The sequence below is a fragment of the Marmota monax genome, unplaced genomic scaffold (genome assembly GCF_021218885.2).
Source record: "Marmota monax isolate L192 unplaced genomic scaffold, Marmota_monax_Labrador192_F-V1.1 WCK01_AAM20220418_F8-fsc00027, whole genome shotgun sequence".
NCBI lineage: Eukaryota > Metazoa > Chordata > Mammalia > Rodentia > Sciuridae > Marmota > Marmota monax.
In genome coordinates this window covers 3133983-3158380 of record NW_026694617.1, presented here as the reverse complement: position 1 = coordinate 3158380, position 24398 = coordinate 3133983, and the positions used below count along the sequence as shown (strand labels likewise).

Here is a 24398-nt window from a genome sequence, read left to right as displayed (position 1 = left end):
TTTTAGCAAAATTTTTAAAATATACTCCATCTTAAAATAAAAAAATAACTTGTAATTGTATATTATTTTCCCATATGAAAAAAATAATTCCCAATATCAAAATTATAAAAATGTTTCTAGAAAATTGCATGGATAATTAGATACAATACTTAATAAAACTTTAAAATATTTGCTAGTTAGACTTATCATTGTTTTTCTCATTTTTTTACCATCCTCTGCATACTTTATTTTTTCTTTGTAGATATACATGACAGTAGAGTATATTTTGAGTATACATGTATATACATATATATGTACATGACAGTAGAGTATATTTGTGTATACATATTATACACACATGGAATATAACTTATTTTAATTAGGATCCCATTCTTGTGGTTGTACATGATTAGTAGTTATACTGGTTGTGTATTCATATGTGATCATAAGAGTTATGTCCAATTAATTTTACTTTTTATCCTATTTCCATCCCCTCTTTCTTCCCTTCATTCCCCTTTGTCTAATCTATTGAACCTCTGTTCTTCTCCTCACCACCCTTCCTTGTTGTGGGTTAGCATTCACATATTAGAACATTCAGCTTTTGGTTCCTTGGGACTGGCTTATTTTACTTAGTGTGATATTCTCCAGTTCCATCCATTTACCAGCAAATGCCATAATTTCATTCTTCCTTATAGCTGAGTAATATTCCATTTTGCATGTAAACCACATTTTTTTTCTAACAATAATACACTCCACACTTATACCACATCTGAGCAACTGTGCTATAAAGGGACATATGCTTAAGACATGGCCTCTCTTTTCAAATTGTCTCCAGTCCAATGGTGGAGGTTGAGCTAAGCTTAAGAATAAGCAAACCAGTCATAGGTGTTATAAGTCCAATATCCTGGAATAAAGAGCAGATCTCCTTCCATCTGACAGAGGAAAAAAGTTTAATTCTAGCATTCTGTCTTCTCTTGTTGCCATATTTATAGATGACATGTACTTATGACATATAGTAAAGTAACTGCAAAAGAAGTAATTATGTATTTAGTGTGAAAAGTATTAAACAGTTTGGTATATTTGAAAATATACTTTAGGTCTTACACATGTCAGGATGCATAATATATGCCAAAAGAACTTGTCAAGTAAGTGAAAAAGAACAATGTTGAAATTTTCCTATTTAGTAAACCATTGATAAATTGTGCTGTGTTTGAATTTGGCATTTTTCAGCCTATATTTGTATTCTGTAGTCTACCTATAGTGTTATTTTAATTAAATTCATAGATTGGAAAATTGAATTTGAGGAGAAATTGCAAAGAATTGATTAAGTAGTGTGAAAAATGAAAAATAGACCTAGAATAAAACAAAATTTACATAAGTGAAGCAGATGGTAGGAATAGTAATAGTATTTGAGAAAATAGTTTTCTGAAAGTGAGACCTAAATTGGTTATAAGTTTCCTACTAAATTTTAAGTAACTTTTTAATTTTTTATATAATTTAGAAGTTACATAGATACCTCAAAAATATTATAAAGGATTTCTTACATCTTTGATCCAGATTTACTAATTACATACATTTTACCTATTTTCTATATGTGTATACTTATATAATTACATTTTCATATATATTTATATGCATACCATTATTTTCAAGGATCACTGGAGAGTAAATGTGAAGATATTATGTTTCTTTATTCCTATGTAATTCACTGTGCATTTCCTAACAAGGATACTTGCTTACATAAGGACTATAAAAAATTAATAACCTGAATATTGATGTAACACTATTAGATAATCTACAAATTTCAAATTTCATCAGATATTATCTATATTATCTTTATATCTATTTTTCTGTCAGGTGTAGGATCCAATCCAGGATTATGAAATAGTCTGTTCTAACTCTTGAGATGTTTGTATTTGGACATTGTGCAAGCTGTCTTCATCTTTTTTGACCTTGATAGTTATAAAGAATACAGGCCATTTATTTTGTGCAACATCCTTTGGTTTGGGTTGTCTGTCATTTTCTCATTAATAGATGAAGATTGTCCATTTGGGGGCTGGAATATCATATATCCGGTTTTGTGGTCTTCCCAGTGCAATTTTTCAGGAGGCACATGATGTTCATTTGTCACAATGTTGATATTAATGTTGGTTGTTTTGATCAGGTAGTGACCACTAGGGTATACATACTGTAAAACTGCTGTTTTTCATTTGATAATTAATAACTTATCTATAGGTAAGTATTTTGACACAATGTAATTATAGTGATGTTTATCAAACTTTCACCCACAGTTATTGTCTATTGATTTTTTTTATTTCTTTGACATTCATTTGAAAGTTTTCTAACATAAGTAGGCATTTTTTCTTCTCTTTTGTTGTTTATACTCGTATATAGTTAAAATTTCTACTTTATTCACTATATTATAGTCCATCAATATCATTATTTATTTAAATGTCCAAATATCCCAGATTCATCAAGCTGAAGCTCATTCAAGTAATTTCCTGTGTTATACTGACATAGCCTCATTATTCTTTAAGTACTTATTTACTGACACAGGAATTTCTTGGTTTATTTTAAATTTCCTTGTGCTTAACCCTGAAATCAGCTGTTTCTCCAAGGAGTATTGAATCCTCTAAGTGAAGAATAATAGAGAAATAATAACAGCAACAAAAAGGCCTGGGAAGTAAGTGTGCTATGGGCATACTAAATTCTCCAAGTATGCCCATAACTAATGCCATTGACCTTCATAGTTATGAAAAACAAACTCAAATACACACACTGATGGGCATTCTCACTCTCCCACACAAACTCTGTTCTCGTCTCTCCACCTATTTATCTCCTTCTAAAGGCATTAGTCTCTGCTGAGATCTCCATTGATATTCCAACACAATAGCATATAACCTACACCTGCACACATACTTACTTGTAACTCAATCGTTTTATCACTCCACACTTCCACCAGAATGTTTCAGAGATGACATTGCTGTACATTCTTGTCAATAGATTTTTATTATGAAAATGGAAGTTAATTAAGGATAGTTAATTCATTCAATTTTATTCTTTTTTCAAGATTGTTTGGCTATTCCATGTCCATCAGATTTTGATATGAATTTCACAATCATTTTGCTAATTTCTACTTGAAAAAAATCCTGCTAGGATTTACATTATTATTAATTTATTATTATTATTATTAACTGGGATTGAACCTAGGGAAGCTTAACCACTTGGCCACATCCCCAGTCTTTTTTTATATTTTATTTAGAGAGAGGGTCTCACTGAGTTGCATAAAACCTCGATAAGTTGCTGAGGATGGCTTTGAAGTTGTGATCCTCCTGCCTCAGCCTCCTGAGCCACAGCGATTACACGCATGCATCATCACTCCAGACATTACAATATTATCTTTTATTTTTTAGTATTTTTTAAAAAAAATATTTACTTTTTGGGGAGCTAGGGTTGTGGCTCAGTGGTAGAGCGCTTGCTTAGCGTGTGTGAGGACCTGGGTTCGATCCTCAGCACAATATAAAAATAAATATTAAAATAAAGGTATTATGTCCAACTACAACTAAAAAAACAAAAGAGAGAGAGATTTTCTTTTTTGGTTCTACTGCTGAGCCACAACCCTAGCCCATCTTTTATTTTTAATAAGAAGAAAATAATAAAAAGAAATATAGAATGATTTTATTGGATGACTTAAATTTAACCACCACCACAACAAAAATCTTTAGTGTTAAGACCTTTAAATGAAGTTGCCTTAAGTTCTTCAAATTTATACACTGATAGAAATGAATGTTGACTGAAAAATGTGGTACCATTTAATCTGCAAATCTGAGTTATCTGTAACTTTTGTTTCCTCAGTATCATTTCAGAAATAGTATATGCTCTGCCATGATTACTTTAAAGTTGAGTAAATTTGGAGAAGATGTATTTAAAAGTCTTTATTGGGCTGGGATTGTGGCTCAGCGGTATAGTGCTCACATAGCACGTGTGAGGCCCTGGGTTCGATCCTCAGCACCACATAAAATAAATAGAATAAAGCTATTGTGTTCTACTACAACTAAAAAGTAAATATTTTTAAAAGTCTTTATAAAATTGTTTTAATTCAATAATTAAGAATTAATATTGACTGACATACTTTTAATTGAATTTAATAAGTAAAACAGAAAGGTAAAGAAAGGGTAGCATTTTGTACAAATAATCTTGTAATCTCAGTTTTCCTTTTCATTAATATGTAATTCTCAAACCATATGAACCCCCCCACCACCACCACCAAAAAAAAACCCAAAACACATATTGCAAAAGTTAATGAAATAACTTCCTGTGTTTCATTTCACGGGATTTTTTGACTAAACATTTTCTGTTCCTAGCACTGCTGGGGAAAGTTTCTTTCTTTAAATGAAGGCCTGAAAATTCCAATCAACATTTCAAAGAGATGGATACTATCAGCAAAACTATTCATGGCAGCTTTAAACCCTAATCAACCTACACAGATCTTGCCTTCTTTTAAATCCCTCAACTATACTGATAGTTCTAGGATCATGATATCCCCGGGATGAGATGAGGACTTAAAATTTATAGTCTAGGAACTCCAAATGCTGTCTTCAATGACCTTTCTATGATAAACTTTGTTGGAGCCATGGTGAAAACTGAAAAATTAAAACAGGGTAGTAAGTTTTTCACAAGATCAATTTATATATCTGTTTATTCTGTACCTTTCTTGTTTTCATGATATTAAAATAACTCTTGACTTTATGAAATAATAATGAAAGTTAAGAGAGAGAGATAAATGTATATGTACATATACATACATACTCATAAAATGAACAGGAGGTTATAGATCACTATATTTTGGAGAGGAAATATTGCTGATGTTCTGGGAAATCTGATTTTAATGCAAATTAAATATCCTTATAATATCCATGACAATCATGACCATATTAGTTAGGTTATAACCTGCAAAAATAAGAGTTTAGTTTACATACTCTTGCATAGGCATAGAAGAAAAAAATGATTTAGTAAGGTTTTAAAGAGAAAACTGAAGCTCAAGATAGTTGGGAAGGTTTAGAGACAAACAACAACAACTTTGAGAGACTTCTACTATCACCCAAATGAACTTGAACCAAGGGTACAAAAATAAGTTGCACATTTAAATTACAAGGTCTCTTTAAAAAAATCTTTGAGGAGTTGTAGAAAGCAGGAGAAAGGTTTGGGGCAGAGAGCTGAAGATCTGACTTTCAAATTCATTAACTTTACCACAATCTGATAAATTTATTATAAATTTATTAGAAAAAATGTTATGTACTTTTAAAGTAAAATCTAATTAGTTTTAATAATTAATTAGCATTTATAAAGAGTACTCACAAAATCTAGAAGTCAAGTTCATATCCAATTTCTTAATTATAATAATTCATAATCAATTAGCCTATTTTGGGGGCCAAGAAGAATAAGGGTTAGCAGGATGTTACTAATGTGAATAGCATAATGTAGTGGAAAAATCTGTATTTCATGGTGAACACAAATTATAATTTTGAAATAAGATTGTTTAAATTTTATTTCAAGTTATCCTAGTAAATATACGTATTTATTACACATGTGACTTGGGCAAGTTGCCTAACTTCTCTATGCCTAACCTCTGCAAGGTGAGGATGATGGTAATTCCTACCTGGCATGATCATTGTGAAAATTAAAGGATTCTAAATATGTAATGGATTTGGGTATAAGTTCCTTGCACGTAATAAGTGGTAAAGAAAATTTAGTTATAGGGATTCTAGATTTCATCAAAACATTTATGAAAATGGAAATAGGCAATGTACATAACTAAGGAATATAGGCATAAACAGACTTGGATACATTGAAAGTGATATTTTATAGGGGTTTTTCTTTTATAAAATATATAACTTGAATAAACAAATTGAAAACATGAGTATGATTGCAAATCTGAAAAACATAACTCACCAAAGACTGAATCACGATTCAAAATAGATAAAGAATTAGTTCAATTCAACAAGTTAAACTATAAGGATGCATTGATTAAAATTCTATTCCTAAGTTCCAAATAGCCACAATAAGAATAAAGGATAGGGCTGGAGTTGTGTTCAGTGGTAGAGTGCTCACCTAGAGTGGGTGAGGCACTGGATTCCATCCTCAGCACCACATAAAAATAAATAAATAAATAAGGGCATTGTGTTCACATACAACTAAAATAATATATAAAAAAAGAATGAAGGATATATGAGACACAAGTAAATTATACTTTTAAAAAACACTTTAACAATTTTAATTTATATGAATTATATACAGGAATTTAATTTATAGGATTTTATTAGTGTAAAATTATATTAAGGAAATTATTGTTATTTCAATGGACATTATGCCAAATGGCATCTAGAATGTTTGTTTGAGTAATTTTTGTCAGAAACAATAGTAAATTGAAATATTCCACAAGATACTGAGCATTTACACACAGTAGCCATATAATGATATTCAAAATTCATGAGAACTTCCTGACATAGGTCAGAAAAAGCCTTACATATGTTAAAGACCATTGCTTTCTTATTGAAAAGGGTTGACAAAGAAGATAAATTGGATTTTTTTTTATAATTACAGTGAGCCAAGCCAGTAAATAAAAATTATATAATCAGTGAGCCAGTAAATAAAAATTATAGATACAGCCGGGCACAGTGGCACATGCCTATAATCCTAGCAGCTCGTGAGGCTGAGGCAAGAGGATGATGTTTGAAGCCAGCCTCAGCAATTTAGCAAGGCCCTAAGCAACTTAGTGAGACCCTGTCCGAAAATAAAATATAAAAATGGCTAGGGATGTGACTTGGTGGTTAAGTGCCCCTGGGTTCAATCTCTGGTACACCCCCCCAACCTGCACCAAAAAAAAAAAAAAAAAAAAAAATATATATATATATATATATATATATATATTTATAGATAGATACAGAGAATTACTGCGATATAAGGAAAAACCCTTAATTCGCCTTTTAATAAGGATCTGGGCCAACATTTCCTAGGCTTTTATTATGTGGCAGGTAGTGTCCTAGGCGCTTCTTGTGACCATGCTTAAATCCCCCATGAAAGATTCTCCTGTTTGGGTATTATTAGTGCCTTCCGTGGATGAGGGAAGTGAATCTGCCAGGGTGAAGTAGCGAGCCCAGATAGGATGTGGGGGAATCAGACTCCGAACTGAGAAGAACAGTGGTTGCAAAGTTGGTGTTTTTAATAGGAGTACCAGTGAGTTTCCAGCCAACCTGAGCCATATAAAGTGATTCTTGAATTTTATGCACTTGAACTAGATTGATGTCTTTTAATTAGTCCTTTGTTCAAATTATATTATCTTACCACTGGATGGTAATCTATTGAGGTCTGGACAAAGGATAGGTAGCTGATTATTGACAGATAGCAGGCTAACAGCCTTCAGGTGGGGGTGGGGGGTGGGGCTGGGGGTGTGTTGTGGATCATGCTTTCCAACACAGGCAGTCACCCCCTGGATAGTTCTCTTCCTGCTCTTTGGTCACTTTTGGTCATGTAGGCAGGATGGGAGGAGGGGTTATGAGTAGAAAAGAAGCCTGAAATAATAAATAAAGGAGCATGGAACCTCCACTTCCTCAGGCACCAGCTCAGGACCCCCTCCTCTCAGGAGGAGTCTCTCTATCTCTGTGTCTCTGTCTCTGTCTCTCTGTCTGTCTCTCTCTGCCTCTCTCCTCTCTCTTTCTCTCTGTTCTGCCTTTTAAATACAATTTTCCTTGTCATTTCTCGGTTGTTCAATCTTCAACACCAGGGGAACCAGGACCTGAACTTGATTTTCAAGACCGGTTTCACTATTACCTCATATCCTTGATTACTAACCTTTCCCCAACCTGCCACATTTTTGACCTTCATGCCTCTCTCCAATACTATTTACCTTGGTATAAAATAAACAGAAAATAACTAGGCTTTTCTTATTTTAGGCTCTGAGGACCTAAAGAATATTTTTCAAACAGAAAATTGAAAAATTATGAAGTTATATATTTTCAGCTGTCAGAAAATTAGTCTATAAAGAGAAGTCTATTCAGGTATTTATGTGCTTCTTTTTCCTTAAGGTTAAGTGTCTAATAAAAATTCTGATTACATAAAATATAAAAAATAAAAAAATTCATTATACATTATACAAAAGATTCATTATACATTATACAAAAGACAGACATTATACATTATAGTTATTAATGGATTGACTCCTATATATGCAATTAAAAGAGAATATCTTATCAAAATGCCAAAGTCACCACAAAATCTCTCCAAAAAAGTAGTAAAAAAACAACAACAACCCATGTTTACTATTGAATAAACATTAAATCAGAATGTGATATGCATCATAGGCCACCTGCAAAGAGACTGCAAAGACAGAAAGGAATCCCATCCTTTATTATAATCCATTTGACACATCCATTACATCCTTGTTCCCAAGGGTAATTAGTTTTCTAAGAAGATCTGATAGTGCCAGTTATCACAGATAGATCACCTAACTTGGCAATTAGTTGACAGTTTGTCTCAGTTCTTGGCTTTATCCAGAGGAAAAACAAACTTCTCACATCTTTAAGACGGGTGCTAGGTGCTAACCAAGTTTAGGCTCCTACCTTATCACAGAAATATAGTATTTCTCTTGATGTTTGCATTTCAACAAGATGCCTCTCATGTACTTCAGAAAGACATTTCTGGGTTGCAAAACTGACAAAAGTTTTATTTACTTTTTAATAGAATTTATATACATTTCAAAAAGAGAAGAAAATACAACGACCTGTTCTAAAGTAAATGCTCTAGAAAAATGACGGGGTCTGAGCAGGAGGAAGTCCCTTCCCTTATTTTCAACAGAGAGGATTCAGCCTCTTATTTGTGATATTTATCTGCAAGGGCTTTACAGGCCCTTACAGTTTGCAGGGTAATTATTATTTTTTATCTAATTTTCACATAACTTGTATATAAATAAGAAAATTCAGAAAGAACATCTAAACTGTAAAATTAGTTATCCTTGAATTAGGTGATATAATCCCTTTTCTCCTGTGTTTAAAAGTAAACACCACAAACATGCTTGAATGTGTTAATAATTTGACTCCCCTGTGTATGGATAAAACGGATAATCATCTCAAAAGAAATGACCTCCATGGTTTACACTCCTTCTCCCTAATTATTAAATTCTCATTCTGAATAGCCTATATCTAGGGGTAGTAATGGTAATGATCCTCTTTTCTCTAAGCTGTGCATTATTCTCATCATCATTGCATTGATTATAGCATGTATTCAAGCTTTGCAGACTGTACTGTCCCTATCCACAGCTTTACAACTAATTTATTCTTTGCAGTCTCAACATTACTCATACAAGCAACATATTTCACTGATTGTAGAGAATCAGATGTGACTGTGTTACTATTACTGTCCTTGATGGAGTCTGCCTGCAAACGGGATATTCTGTCAAGGTATAGATAGATAACAGCGGACATGCTTGAAAACAAGGTGTTTGCTGTCCTTGGGAGGGCCTGCTCGCAAATGAGAGGCTCCTTCAAGGTTTAGATAAGGTAACAATGGACATGCTTGAAAATGAGGTGTCTGCTGTCCTTGGGAGGACTTGCCTGCAAACGGGATGTTCTGCCAAGTGGGCTAGGAGGGCACTGAGAAAAATTTTATTATCTGTTCTTAACAAAGAGCAGAGCTCAACATACTCTGGGCCGAAAGTAGATTAGCCATGAGAAGCGGGTCACTTCTGATTAGAAAGTAAAACTTCTGTATGCTATGTTTAATTAGCTGAAAGACCTGATTTATTGATGTTGGAAGGCTGCCTTCTTTGTTCACAATACTATAGAAAGATTGCTTGTACACAATAAAGGAACTTTTTTTCTGCTGCTGCTTTGCTTGCTCTGCTTCTTCTTTCTTTTCCCATGCTGACCTGCAAGTGAATTACTGCAACAACTGATCACAGTGGTTAAGTTAGCCAATGATTCAATTGTGGTGACTAAGGGAATATTTAATTTTGAAAAAGATCCTCCACCCAATATGCTGGTAATATATGAAGTACTTAAGTCGACCTCATATTCTCCAGCGTTTTTTGACTTTGGAAAGTTTCCTGGACTTAACAACATATTAAGATGAATGAATATGACATAAGGGGAAATTACAACCAGTTTCAATGTTTTATAATATGTAATGGCATACTTTATGGCAATACTGAGATTATTGTACTCACCAAAGGGAAGATATAATACAAGTTACACATTTTTGATAGATTGAAATAAATTGCATTAGATAACCAATAAAATTTCTGTGACAACTCTTTCCATTTTTTTTTGTTTTTGAAAAAAATGATATCAATTTAAATATTTGGTTCAGATCTCTCTCCCATTACTAAAAAAATGTTTAAATATTTTTTCTAAATAATATAGATATGTTGTAACAACAAAATATAAATTCAGTAAGTCAATTGTCTGATCTTTTAGTCTTATATTCATTTATTCTAATTCGACTGATTTTAGTACATACCTTTGGTGATGTATAGACTAAATTGCAGGGATTAAGGGCCTGCATAACCCAGTGTTCTTCCCACTATGCTAGAGTCTGAAAAACTGTCACCCATGGGCCAATCCAGTCTGCTGCCTGTCTTTGAATGACCTACAAGCTAAAAATTTATGTATATAAATAGTTTTTAAAAATCATAAGAAAAAGATAATATTAATGATACATGAGCATTATATAAAATTCATATGTCAGTGTTCACAAAAAAATTTTATTGAAATCCAACTTGTTCATTTTATTACATGTTATCTATGACTCCTGTCATGCTACAGTGGCAGAACTGAATAGAAACTGTCGCCTGCAGAGCATAAAATATTTTTTATCTGACCCTTTACAGAAGAGCTTTGCAAACCCCTTTGCTATACCAATACTACATATAAACTCACTATAAATTTGTGAAACATTTTAGTTATATTCATGTTTAAACAAGTCAGATGAAGAAATCCCAGATAAACAGGAGGACAAGTCTATATTATGCAGCTTAGGTTAGTCTCATCACCACTCCTCAGTATTTCAACAAAAATGGTTCCATGGAAAGAGGAAGGAGCCTTTGCAACTTGACAGACCTGGATGTCTTGATCCACACCCTGCTGCATTCAAGTTATGGTACTTTGAGTAATTTATTTAAACTTTCATTTCTCTTCTATGTAAATCTAGATAATTTGACCAACTATACAACGTTAGTACAGAGAATTAAATACAGGCCTTTGCAACTTGAAAGTCCAAGTCCTGATACATTCTAGTTTTAGTGTCTTAAGTGACTTATTCAGCCTCTCACTTTTTCTTATATATAAATTGAAATAATATTAACAACCATATAAGGTTATTCTTACAAATTAAGCAGAATCATATGCAATACATGGGTGAGAGTACCATTCCCTGTTTCCTTTAGCATAATAGTGAATGCTGAGACAATATAGATAAGAATGTTTGTCTTATAGATGTTTCTTGTGAAGAACTGGAGACTTAAATTTATTCCTGTAATATGTTGTGAAATATCCAGCCACATAAGAATCCTCTGAAAGATTTCTGACTTAGTCAATGAATCATATTATTACTGTTATGTGTTAAATTCTGTACCTCCAAAAGGATATGTCTTTGTCAGCTCTTTCATTGCTGTGACCAAAGGAGCTGAAAAAAACAACGCAGAGGAGGAAAAGTTTATTTTGGACCATGTTTTCAGAGATTCAGTCTATGGTCAGTTGACTCCATAGTTCTGGGCTTGAGGTGAGGCAGAAGATCATCATGGAAGGGATTGATGGAGGAAATCATATGTGGATGTGGCAACAGGGAAGCAGAGAGAAAGCTCTGTTCCCCAGGGACAAAATGTATACCCCAACAACACACCTCCAGTTACTTACCTCCTCCAGCTACATCTTAACATGCCTATAGTTATCACCCAGTTTATAGCTATCAGTGGATCAATCCACTAATTAGGTTAAGGCTCTTATAACCTTATCATTTCACATTTGAGAATTCTTGCTTTGTCTTCCACATGAGCTTTTGAGGGACATAACTCCTAGTAAATGATTCAGAATGTGACCTTATTTGAAAATAAGATCACTGTCCATAAAATTAGTTAAGATGATGTTGCACAGGAACAGGGCAGACCTTTACTGCAATATGACTAATGCTGTTATCAGAATTCCAGAGATCATCAACAAACACTAAAAACTAGGAAGAAGCAGGAAAAGATATCTCTGCAGGTTTCAGAGGAATCATGATATCTGACTACTATCCTCCTGAAGTGTGAGGCAATGAATTCCTGTTGTTTTAAGGCACCCAGTTTGTGGTACTTTGCTATGACAGTACTAGGAAACCAGTACAGTCACTATACAACCCTTTACCTTCTAATAAACACACAACCCTGACAGGGGGTTTCAGTAGATTATAAGGAGCTTGAGTAACAAACATCAACAGAGACAGTGTATGAAGCTATTATTTGTAACTGCAATGAATAAAAATTATTTTTCAAGTTCTTGTGTACTTTTTGGTATGCAACCTAGGGAATAAGAACAATCATGTGGATCTTGTTAAAATTGGAAATTTTCCCTACATCTTCTTACCAGCATCACCCAGAGCTCTACTGCAGAACTCAGAATTTTAGAGACTTTAGACTTAAGACTCCATAAACAAGGGTTTGGTATACACAGAGAGGCCACTGTCATCCCTCTATCAAAAGTTCCATTAGAGACACAATCCCACTATGACAAAGAAGTCATATACTATATCAATCAATTTGCTTTCATTTGTGACATCTTTCAAGTGTGTACAATTTACAACCAATTTTGGCAAACCAATGTAAGTTTCAGTTTTTCCCCCAGAATATTCTTTTTTTTAAAGAGAGAGAGAGAGAATTTTTTAATATATATTTTTTAGTTTTCGGTGGACACAACATCTTTATTTTATTTGTATGTGGTGCTGAGGATCGAACCCAGCGCCCCGCGCATGCCAGGCCAGCGCATTACCGCTTGAGCCACATCCCCAGCCCTTCCCCAGAAAAAAGCAACTCAATATCTCATAATGCAGCCTAGCCTGTTATCCTAACTCACACCTGAGAATATAAGATGTAAATCATTCCAAACCTTTAACGTTTTACTGAAGGTAGTGCAGACGTGGATGAAGGAATTGAACAGAATTTCTAAACTTTTAATTTTATAACATTTATGAGAAGGGTTATTTATAAAAAAATTATCTATTACTTTATTTTCATATTTATTTGTAGAAAAATTTTCAGCTTTATTCTAGGAAATGTTCTATGCTTTAGAAAGAAAACAAAAGTTGCTTTCCTTTTCAAACAGTAATTGTAAGTTGTTTTCATACATTTTTGGTGACAGATGTGGGATTGTAACCCCTATTTTTCTATTCTCAGCTTCTGTTGATAATACATTCTCTTTATCTAATTGTTAATGTAAGAAAAATAGACTGTCAGTATTTACCCCATTAAACAGTCCTTCCTTAGTCACTGGTTAAGTAATTTTAAAATTTATTTTGTTTTTGTACAATATAAGTCTCAAAAAGGCACACGATGCATTTGTGTGTGAGAACATGTATATGTGTGTGGTACTAGGGGACGAACCCAGAGGAGCTCTACCTTTGAGCTACTTTCCCAGACATTTTAAAACATTTTTATATTGAGACATGGTCTTTACTAACTTTTCAGTCTGGCCTCAAACTCTTGATACCCCTGCCTCAGTCTCCTGAGTTGTTGGGAAAATAGGCATGTACCACACTCAAGTATTGCTATTCTTGAATTTGTGATTATTTTCTTCTGAAAGATTCATTTAACAAACAAATCTTACAATAAAGGATTAAAAAGTGGTGGGGCTGGGTTGTGGCTTATCAGTAGAGTGCTTGCCTACCAAGTGTGAGGCCCTGGGTTCTATCCTAAGTACCATATAAAAATAAATAGATAAGATAAAGTTATTGAGTTCAACTACGACTAAAAAATAAATACTAAAAAAAAGTGGTTTTTCTTCTGAATCAATATGGCAACTTAACTACATATGTACACATTGGCATGTTTTGATAATTTTTTTTAACAAAATTATAATGAGAATTAAAAATTTATTTATCAAACTAAAAAGGTTTGGGAAAAAGAGAAAGCATAATTATTTTAGCATTTACATATTAACTATTTGTAATTTTTCAGGTTGGCTTTTCTGACAGAAGATCCCATCTCTTAGCAAAATTATACAACGTATAATTTGGTTAGGAAGAAACTATATCACCTTGATTAATTTGTATTTCTCAGGTCTATAGTTTAAGAAATTTATTCCAAATATAACCATGTAATATTGAATGCACATAGTTGAAACAGGGTTGACAGTGTAGAATGAACTATACCTACCATGACTTTTTATTTAAATTCTTTCCTAAAATCAATGATATAGTTTAAAGGCAGTTTTTAAGATCAGGTACCAAGTATTCTGTAAAATTTGTTGATTTAATTCCATGAATTCTTGCTCCCCTAAAAATACAACCCCCAAACAAAAATGAAATATCATTTGTGAGAAAGATCCTTTTGTTCCATCTATTTATTACTATTTGGTTAAAGTAGTATTTGCTTGCAAATATTTTCATACTTTCTATCTTAAATATTGATTTTCCTTTCTTATGTTTCGGAGAACTGAAAAGAAAGACCATCTCAATACCAAAAATCAAGAGGATATTGAAGAGTCTCTAACTTTACAACTGATCTTGGGTTTCTGAGGAAAGAAACCCATGGATGTCTAACATTAAACTCTGAGGCAAGCCTAGAGAGGCAAATGAGCCAATCCTACCATAAATAGCTCAAGTTGAAAGGCAGCAGGGCCAGTGACAGCTCTTGCTCCTAGTTTGCATACTACCCAGGAGTTCAGCTTATCATATTCCATCTGTGGATAAAGGAGTCATTATGGAGCCTTTAGTATTCTTGATTTTGCTGTCTTGAATGATTTTCTTTTAAATTCTAGTTCTTTCTTCCCATTGTCAATCTTTTTTCTTTTCTTTTCTTCTCTTCTCTTTTCTTTCTTTCTTTTTTTGGGGGGTACTAGGGATTGAACTCAGGGGCACTTGACCACTGAGCCACATCCCCAGCCCTACTTTGTGTTTTATTTAGAGACAGGGTCTCACTGAGTTGCTTAATACCTTGCTAAGTTGCTGAGGCTGGCTTTGGAACTCTCAATCCTCCTATCTCAGCCTCCCAAGCTGCTGGGATTATAGGCATGTGCCACCATGCATGGCTCATCTTCAATCTTTTTGCAGAATAAACATTTTAAGACTTAGGAAGTTTTTCTAAAAATTATGAAGTGTTTTTTATATATTCATTTTCCCTTCCTAACTTTTATATTTAAATAGCATTAACCTCTAGTCATATTTGTGTTTAAATCATCAGTTTCCTTTAATGATTGATCAATTTTTGTTGGCCAAATTTGAAAAGAATAGAAAAACATGACATGCAAAATAAAATCACCTTAAATGTGACTCTAAATGGAAGTATGCACTGTTAAAAGTTTTTTCTATAGCATTTTTCCAGTAATAGTTTTGGTTAGGATCATAATTATGGCACACAGTTTTGTCTTAATTTTTATGACACCCCTAAATGTCACTAAGGAATTTGTAATTTTTAAAAATGTTTTTAAGTTGTAGGAATTTCTGCCAACTGCTTAGTTTTTATTCATGTAGCAGTAGATAATTTATACAATTTTTAGTTTTTCTTTCTAGTTTTCCTTTGTTGCAAATGCCACTCTAACCAATATCCTTGTAAATAATCTATTTATTCATACCCACTTAGGATAAATTTCTATACACAGAATTGGTACCATTATGATTTGGATCTTAAATGTCCCCCAAAGGTTCATGGGTGGAAGGCTTGATTGCTAGCTGCTGGTGAGGATGAGGTGGGAGGTGGTAGAATAGTTAGGAGTGGGGCCAGGTAGAAGAAAGTGAGTTCTTTGGGGGAATGCCCCTGAAGGGAGTACTGGGGCTTAACTCCTCTTCTCTCTTTGCTTCCTGGCTTCCACCAGGTGGACAGTCTTCCTCTGCCACCCACTTCCACCACCATGATGTGCTGTACCACCACAGGTCCAAAGAAATTGGACCAAGTGACCGTGTATGGACTGAAACCTGTGAGCCAAAACAAGTCTTTCATCATCATCAGTTTATCTCAGGTATTGTGTCATAGAGGAAAAGGTAACTGACAGAGGGGCCTTCAGAAGTAGGACACATTTTAAGGTTCTTGATAAATGTTATAAATTTTCTTTGTATTTATTTATTTTGTTATAAGAGTACAACATTTCGTTCATACAATGTACATGTGGCATTTTATTGTATAGATCTGTTATATATTTTCTATATTTGCAATATAAGTTTGGGGTTGCAGGGCTATTATGAATTATACTTGCCTTTGCCTTTCTGTTTGATCAGATCCTAGGGCTGGCATTTTAGAGCCATACGAAATGAGTATTTTCATCATGTGCATATAATGCCCAATGGTTTACATAATCATTGTACCAATTTGCATTCCTACCATGTAAGAGTTCTCATTGTTCCACATCTTCACCAACACTTGGTTCTGTCAGTCTCTTTTTACAGACCCTTGGTGGGGTCATAGTGACACATTTATTTTATATTTATATAAACCTGACAAATAATAAGTGCACTGTATTTTCCTGTCTTTATTGTTTACTTTGATATCTTTTCTGAAGTCCCTGCTCTTGTCACTTGCCAGTTTTTCTAATGTTTGCCTATCTTTCACCTGTTCAGTCACAGGAGCTTTTCTTTATTGCCAATATGAGGCTTTTGTTTTGTGTATATATTGCAAATATCTCCCCACACTTTGGGCTTTGCTTTCACATTCTCTTAGTAGAGTTTTGTTGTTGTTGTTGAACAGTGTTCTTAGTTGAAATGTAGTCCAAGGAAACATGTTTTGTTTAAGGATGGCATTATTTCATTTATTTTTCTAAGAAAACTTGTTTGCCACAGGTTATAAAGATAATCTCTTGTGGGCTGCAGTTGTGGCTCAATGGTGGAGTGCTTGCCTAGCATGTGTGAGGCACTGGGTTCGATTCTCAGCACCACATATAAGCAAACAAATAAATAAAGGTTCATCAATATCTAATAGAAATATTTTTTTAAAAAGATAATCTCTTGTGTTATCCACCGTATATGCCCTGTCCACCATAGTATCACCATAGTTTTCAACACCAGTGCATATTTAAAATAAAATCAATTAAAATTGAACTTAATTAAACTTCGATTTTTTTTGTGGGTTTTTTTTTTTTTTTTTTTTGGTATTGAACTCAGGGGCACTTAATTAGTGAGCCACATCTCCAACCCTTTTTCATATTTTATTTTTGAGACATGGTCTCACTGAGTTGCTTATAGTCTTGCTAAATTGCTGAGGCTGACTTGAATTTGCGATCCTCCTGTCAGCCTCCTGAGCCGCTGAGGTTAGAGGAGTGCACTACTGCAACTACCTTCCCATTTTTACTAGCTAAATTTCAACTGCTCAATAATCACATGCAGCTAATAGTCCTATATTTGATAGTGCACTTCTCAGATAGCTGTAGCATTTTAGCAGATGGCACACCATGCAAGCATGCCAATGTTTGGATTCCCCTAGAGCTAGTAAATTTACTGGACTCTCTCCCCAGTTACCAAGATTTTTCATCTGGAGCATGTCTGGAAAATGTCCAAAACAGAAGAAATATTCTGGTAAATCAGCTTTCTACTGTTTTCATAATAAATGGTAACTCATTCCTCATTCTTTCTTTCATATTTGAGTTTAAAATCTATTTATTACTTAACATAGATAAAGGAAGATTGTCTACTTAGATGTATCCTAAACCCACTCAAGTAGCTACTTGTCATATATGAAAGGAACATGTATCTCCAGGGCTTGTTTGATTTCCTGACAGATTGTTTAAGTTTACCTGTATATTTTTATCACTACTGTGGGACTGTTTGAGACCTATGTTGATATGTGTATATGTCTTGATTTTTCTAATGGCTTTTACTTAATCTATATTTCTCTATCATGCAAAGGAGGATTTTTTTTTGGTTAGTTGGGAATTGGTTAGTTGGGTGAAGTCTTATTGAGAGTGGCTGAAATATTTTCCATGTGTTTTTGGATCATTTATCCTCCAACAGATCTATCAATTTAATTTGAGAGGCTTTTAATTTTTTTATATTTTGTTATTTTTAGTTATACATGCCAGTAGAATGCATTTTGACATATGATATATACATGGATTATAACTTCCCATTCTTGTGGTTGTACAAAATGTGAAGTTACACTGGTCATGCATTCATATATGAACATAGGGAAGTTATGTCTCATCCATTCTACTCTCTTTCCCATTTACACCTCCCTCCCCATTCCCTTCTGTCCAAAACTGTGAAACTCCACTTCTTGCCTCTTGCCACACCTATTTGAGTAAGCATCCACATATCAGAGAGAACATGCAGCATTTTTGTTTTGGGATTGGCTTATTTCACTTAACATGATAGTCTCCAGTTCCATCCATTTACAAATGTCATAATTACATTCTTTTTGAGGGGTGCTGAGTAATATTCCATTGTGTATATGCACCACATTTTCTTTATCTATTCATCTGTTGAAGGGCTCCTCGGTTGGTTCTATAGCTTAGCTATTGTGAATTGAGCTGCTGTGAACAATGAAGTGGACACGTCATTATAGTATGCTGGTTTTAAGACTTTGGGTATATGGAGAAGAGTGAGATAACTGAGTTAAATGGTAGTTCCATTCTAAATTTTCTGAGGAATCTCTGTATTGCTTTCCAGAGTGCACCAATTTTTAGTCCCACAAGGAATGTAGGAATGTACCATCCCCACATGCTCACCAACACTTATTGTGACTTTTTTTTTTTTTTGGTACTGGGGAGTGAATTTAGGGGCATTCAACCACCATGCCACATCCCCAGGCAAATTTTGTATTTTGTTTAGAGGCAGGGTCTCACAGAGTTGCTTAGCACCTCGTCATTGCTAAGGCTGGCTTTGAACTCCTGATCCTATTGCCTCAGCCTCCCAAGCTGTTGGGATTATAGGCATGTACCACTGTGTCCAGCTTATTGCTTGTACTCTTGATAATTGCCATTCTGACAGGAGTGAAGTCATATCTCAGTATAGTTTTAATTTGCATTTCTCTAATTGCCAGTGATGTTGAACATTTTTTTCCATATATTTTTGACCATTCATGTTTCTTATTCTGTGAGGTGTCCCTTCAGTTCCTTTGCCCTTTTATTGATTGGGTTCTTTTGGGTTTTGGTGTTTTTGAGTTCTTTATATATCCTGGAAATTAATGTTCTAATCTGAGGTGCAGGTGGCAAAGATTTTCTCCCATTCTATAGGCGCTCTCTTGGTGTTCTTGAGTCTTCTCTTTGCTGTGAAGAAGCTTTTTTGTTTGATAAAATCTCATTTATTTATTCTTGATTTTTCTTCCTGTGCTTTAGAGTATTGCTGAGGAATTTTGTTCCTAAATTGACATGATGGAGATTTGGGCCTACTTTTTATTCTAGTAGGTGTAAGATCTCTCTGGTCTAATGCATTGGTTCTTGATCCAATTGAGTTGAGTTTTGTGCAGGGTGAGAGAGAGGGGCGAATATCATTTTATTATACATGGGTTTCCAGTGTAATTGGAAAGGTTTTGATTCAATTTCCTTCAATGGAAACTCATGAGAAATAGTGGGATCTGATTTTTTTTTTCAGTATCATGTCATTGTATCATAACATGCTGAGGCCTATCATTCTTACATATTGGATATTTTTGATTGGGTGGGAAATTGTCATTTTCCGGCATCTCTTTCCAGAGAATAGAAAAACGTATGCTGACAATATGATTGTATTTATCAAATATAGTTGTAGTTTCAAAAACTGCTTTGCTGACTAATTATTGTGAGAAAGAATAATTTTAAACCAAACGATTATTTCTGGAAGCTATTGTCTAACATTTAATTGGCTCATATTTATAGATATTAGAGTAGGTAAAATAATGTAGATATATAAAGATATATTTTGATATATCTGTTTTTGTGGACTGACAGCTTCATTACTTGAGATTTCGCAACCTATGGATACTGTATGAAGAATGTTAAGTGATTTGTGTGTAAAATACTCTTGACATTCCAAGACTAAAATATTCCTGTAATACTGTATAGCCCCCAAACACTGAGATTTTTATTGACCTCTTTGTCCAGTATTTGAGCAGCTTCAGAGTTATATTCAGAGAAATTTTAGCCACACCTATAGACAGAGATTTATCCTATCTGGAACCATAGATGGGCTGACCCTCTATTTAGAAATGCAATCCTGATTAAGCACCTTATTTTCCTAAGATTTTGATCCCAACTGCAAATCAACTGTTTGCCAAAGCATATGTATGTGACCTCAGTTGTTAGCTTGGATGATCTGAAATTAAGTTTAATAAAAAAATTGCCTAAAGGAAAAACAGTCCATTAATTCTAGACATTTAAAATTTTATCCTTGAATAAAATTATGCTGTCAACAATCCACCATCCTGACCCACACAATTTAGATGGTTTATGGAATTTTTAAAATAGAATTTTAAAATAGAATGTTGTTTTAATTTCCACTGAAGCATACATTGTGTGTGATCCAAGCATCACCAATTTCTACTGGACTATGCTTACAAATCATAGCACAAATTGACATAAATTTCAAATTTTGCTAGCTGGCTTCAAAGTCTTGCCCAGAAGACCAACAGAATCCCCAGCCTTCTGCAACTATCACATCTTCATCTTATTCCTTACCCCCAGATATGTTGCAGAGTCCTAGGAGGTATCCTATCTAAATTTAATTCCCAAAGTAGAAGTGTTGCTGCACAAGGAACTATAATCAGAAATGACCTTCAGGATGACTTTCCCTCACCAAGCACAGTATTTCTTTGCCATCTGGTCATCTATCTTAGCCCTTTCTTATTTCACATGTGGGTGCTCTTGGCTCTTAGAATACCAAAGTTGATAGGCAGTCTAGAATTGTACTAGAGAAAATAGGGCCTTTTTTCATGTCTTAGGCTATGTTAGAAGAACTTCAAAGTAGACTTGCTTGACCTATTGTGAATTATACCAATGACTATTTTAGTTTTCTTTGTAAGCTTCTATGTTCTTAAGAGCCAAACATATTGACATGAACGGGAAAATCTCCTGATTCACCCACCTTGATGATGGTTGGCATTGGTTGGCCACTTTCAGAGTCACCTTTGGATCTGCAGCGGTTTCTTACATGCCCAACAGAAACACTATTCTCTCTTCTCCGCGGAACACTACACTATGGCTATCTAGTGGAAGCTAGATGCATGCCAGGAACACTTACACACAAGGTGATGTTCAATGCAGAGGCTGGGGACTGGACAGCTTTTTCCTCAAGTACTCAACATGTTTTGAAACACTGAATTACTAACACTTGTTCCCAGAATTAAATGAAGTCATTTTTGAACACAGCTCACTTTTTTTTTTTTTATGGTGCAAACCCATCCTGCCAATAATTCCCTAACACCAAGAATGAGGCAGGAACTGCCAAGGGCCTTTTCATTGTCTTTTGGTCTTACTGGCTGTTGTTCTGGTAACAAAACAAATCTCTTCCTAACTCATAAAAACAAAAGCATCCAGGCAGAATATCACATGCAAATCAATGCTGGAAAGGTCACAAACTGGCAAGCTCCAGACACAGTCATTCATTTGGGGCTCATTTAGAAGGCCAGTACCTGGGAGAACACGTAAGTTGCATTAGTGATGAATAAAGAAATCAGAATCTGCTTTCTGCAGCTCTTCCTCCATGGTTTCTTCTTTACATTTTCTGCCCTTGCTTTGCTGACCTCCCATTTGTGGTAATCCCAACTGTTTTAATTTCTTCTTTCTGGTTTAACATTTCTCAAATAATACCAACTCTTTAAACTGCCTCTAGAGGATACAGGTTGGCATTGCTGTGTCTTTTTCTGGCCTGGTGACCAATCTGTAATGGCAGAAATCATGGCAGGTATGTAGTAGTTGCCTGGTGAATGTTTCCTGATGATTCTGAATCTAGTCCCAATAATGAGTTACTCTTTTTATTACAGAATCTCACTGTTCTCTGCAGCTGTTTCTCATCCATTTCTGTCATACTAAATCATTGAATCATATTCTTCAAGGCTTTGGCTGAGCTATGACCTGATTATAAATTAGACATCTTTGGAAAATGTGGTAAACTTTTTCATGATAATAGTGGTTTTGGGGAGAGGGGTTGGGGAGAAGATTACTGGTGTTGTGTGACAATGAATCCAGCTTTGCCAATAAATCCAAGTTAGTCAGCTCATAATGTCATACATGGTAGAAAAGGCTGAGCCAGCATTACACATAGCCAAAGACTTTCCTAGATCTATCTAACTACAAAAAACAATCTGCTTGGAAGAAATATACACATATGAATTAAATGTTCTAGTTACAATCAAATATATGGGAAGTAAGGCCAGGTGCAGTGGCAAATGCCTATACTCCTCTTGGCTTGGGATGCTGAGGCAGCAGGATCGCAAGTTCAAAGCCAGCCTCAGTGACTTAGCAAGGCACTAAGTAACTCAGTGAGACCCTGTCTCTAATTAAAATATAAAATAGGGTTGGGGATGTGACTCAGTGTTCCAGTGCCCCTGAGTTCAAACCCAGGTACCCTAAATATATACATATATATAGGAAGTAATTCTGTTCATATCTTCAAATGTAAATGAGATGTCTATGTACTCCTTAGAAGAATTATCAAATATTATCAGGATTATTAAAATTTAATTTTCAAACAACATTCCTTATATTTTGAATATCCATTGTAGACCTAAGTAAGCATCAGAAGAGTTCTTGAGAGTATCTCTAATCATTTGTGGACCTTAAAAAATACCTATGTCATGGCATCAATAAAATTTGCCACTTACAAGACCATGACAACTGTCTCCCTTATTTAGGTTTATACATTGCATCTCCATTAAAACCTGCACACTTCCCCTCAAAGTCTGAAATAGACACTTAAAAATGTTATTTAGTTTCAGTGTGCACTACTTGTCTATTTCATTGCAAACTTCTCAAGGACAAAAGCATTGATTCCTTCCCCTCTGTTCTGCTCACTGTGGAATCTACAAAGGTATTATTCATTCAGCAACTTCCAAATAAGCACTGTTCACTATTCTTCTCCTGAAATCAAACCATTCTTCTCCCTGCTTAGGTATCTTTCTATTGATTCATCATACACTATAAATCATCCATTCTTAACTTGAGGTGAATAGGATTCAGGGAGGTATGTGTTCTTGCATGGGGAAAGAGTGACAATTTTATTTTCAAAACCTCTACTGAAATTTGGCCTGTCCTTCAATTATGAAAGTAAGCAACTGCACAAGGTAGTATTAAAGGTATCTATTTTGCAACAGAAGCAAAATCATATGACAACCCATTTCTAATCCTTAACTGTCTTTTTTTTATTCATAGCAACTTGAAATAGTATGATTGCTTTTAGCTGTATACAGATGCTGGTGTAACCTAGGAGCCAACTCATGGGAAACTCTGCTGGGGGATCCTTCAGGCACAGAACACCAAAGTTGTGAATGTTCATCAGTGATTTACATTTACATTTATTTCTGGTATTTCCTATCTACAACTATTTTTTAATTAATATGTGGAATGAGGTTAGTCAAAACCATCCTGCAGTTTAATCTTACCTAAGCCAAGCAACAGCAATCTGTACAATGATGTCTTTAAAAAGTTAAACTTTTAACTTGTTTGTTAATGCATTATAAGGAAATATAAGCCAGGAGTGGTGGTGAATGCCTGTAATCCCAGTGGTTTGGGAGGCTGAGGCAGGAGGATCGTGAGTTCAAAGCCAGCCTCAGCAACTCAGTGAAGTGCTAAACAACTCAGTGAGACCCTGTCTCTAAATAAAATACAAAATAGGGTTGGGGATGTGGCTCAGTGGTTTAGTGCCCCTGAGTTCAATCCCTGGTACCAAAAAAAAGAAAAAAAAGAAAAAGAAAGAAAGGAAGGAAGGAAGGAAGGAAGGAAGGAAGGAAGGAAGGAAGAAATATATATTATTTCCTAAAAATTTTTAAACATTTTACCTCTGTTATTACATAAAGCTTTCAATGAACATGTGTCCTGAGGATAGAAAATAATAGATATGAAAAACAAGTCTAGATTTCTCATGTCAGAGATTATTTAGAATCATTGCTAAACAAACCCTTTTATTTTTCTTTGCATTTTCTTCTAATTACCAGCTCGTCCAAAATGAGAATAAATTTTGTAGTCATGTTTTAGTAGGGCATCAAAGAATTCCATGAAAACTGCATTCAATGGCTACTGTAAAGACTGTCAACTTTGAGAAGTGGAAATGGTCCTTCATAACCT

At 34.4% G+C, this 24398-nt stretch overlaps 1 long non-coding RNA gene across 1 annotated transcript in view; it reads left to right on the top strand.

Annotated features, from left to right (window-relative positions):
* LOC124077957 (uncharacterized) overlaps positions 1–24398 on the top strand; it is a 133187-nt gene that overhangs the window by 76350 nt on the left and 32439 nt on the right. The window contains exon 3 of the long non-coding RNA XR_006846770.2: positions 16032–16175. This is a non-coding gene — a long non-coding RNA (uncharacterized LOC124077957). The remainder of the gene's footprint in view (positions 1–16031; positions 16176–24398) is intronic.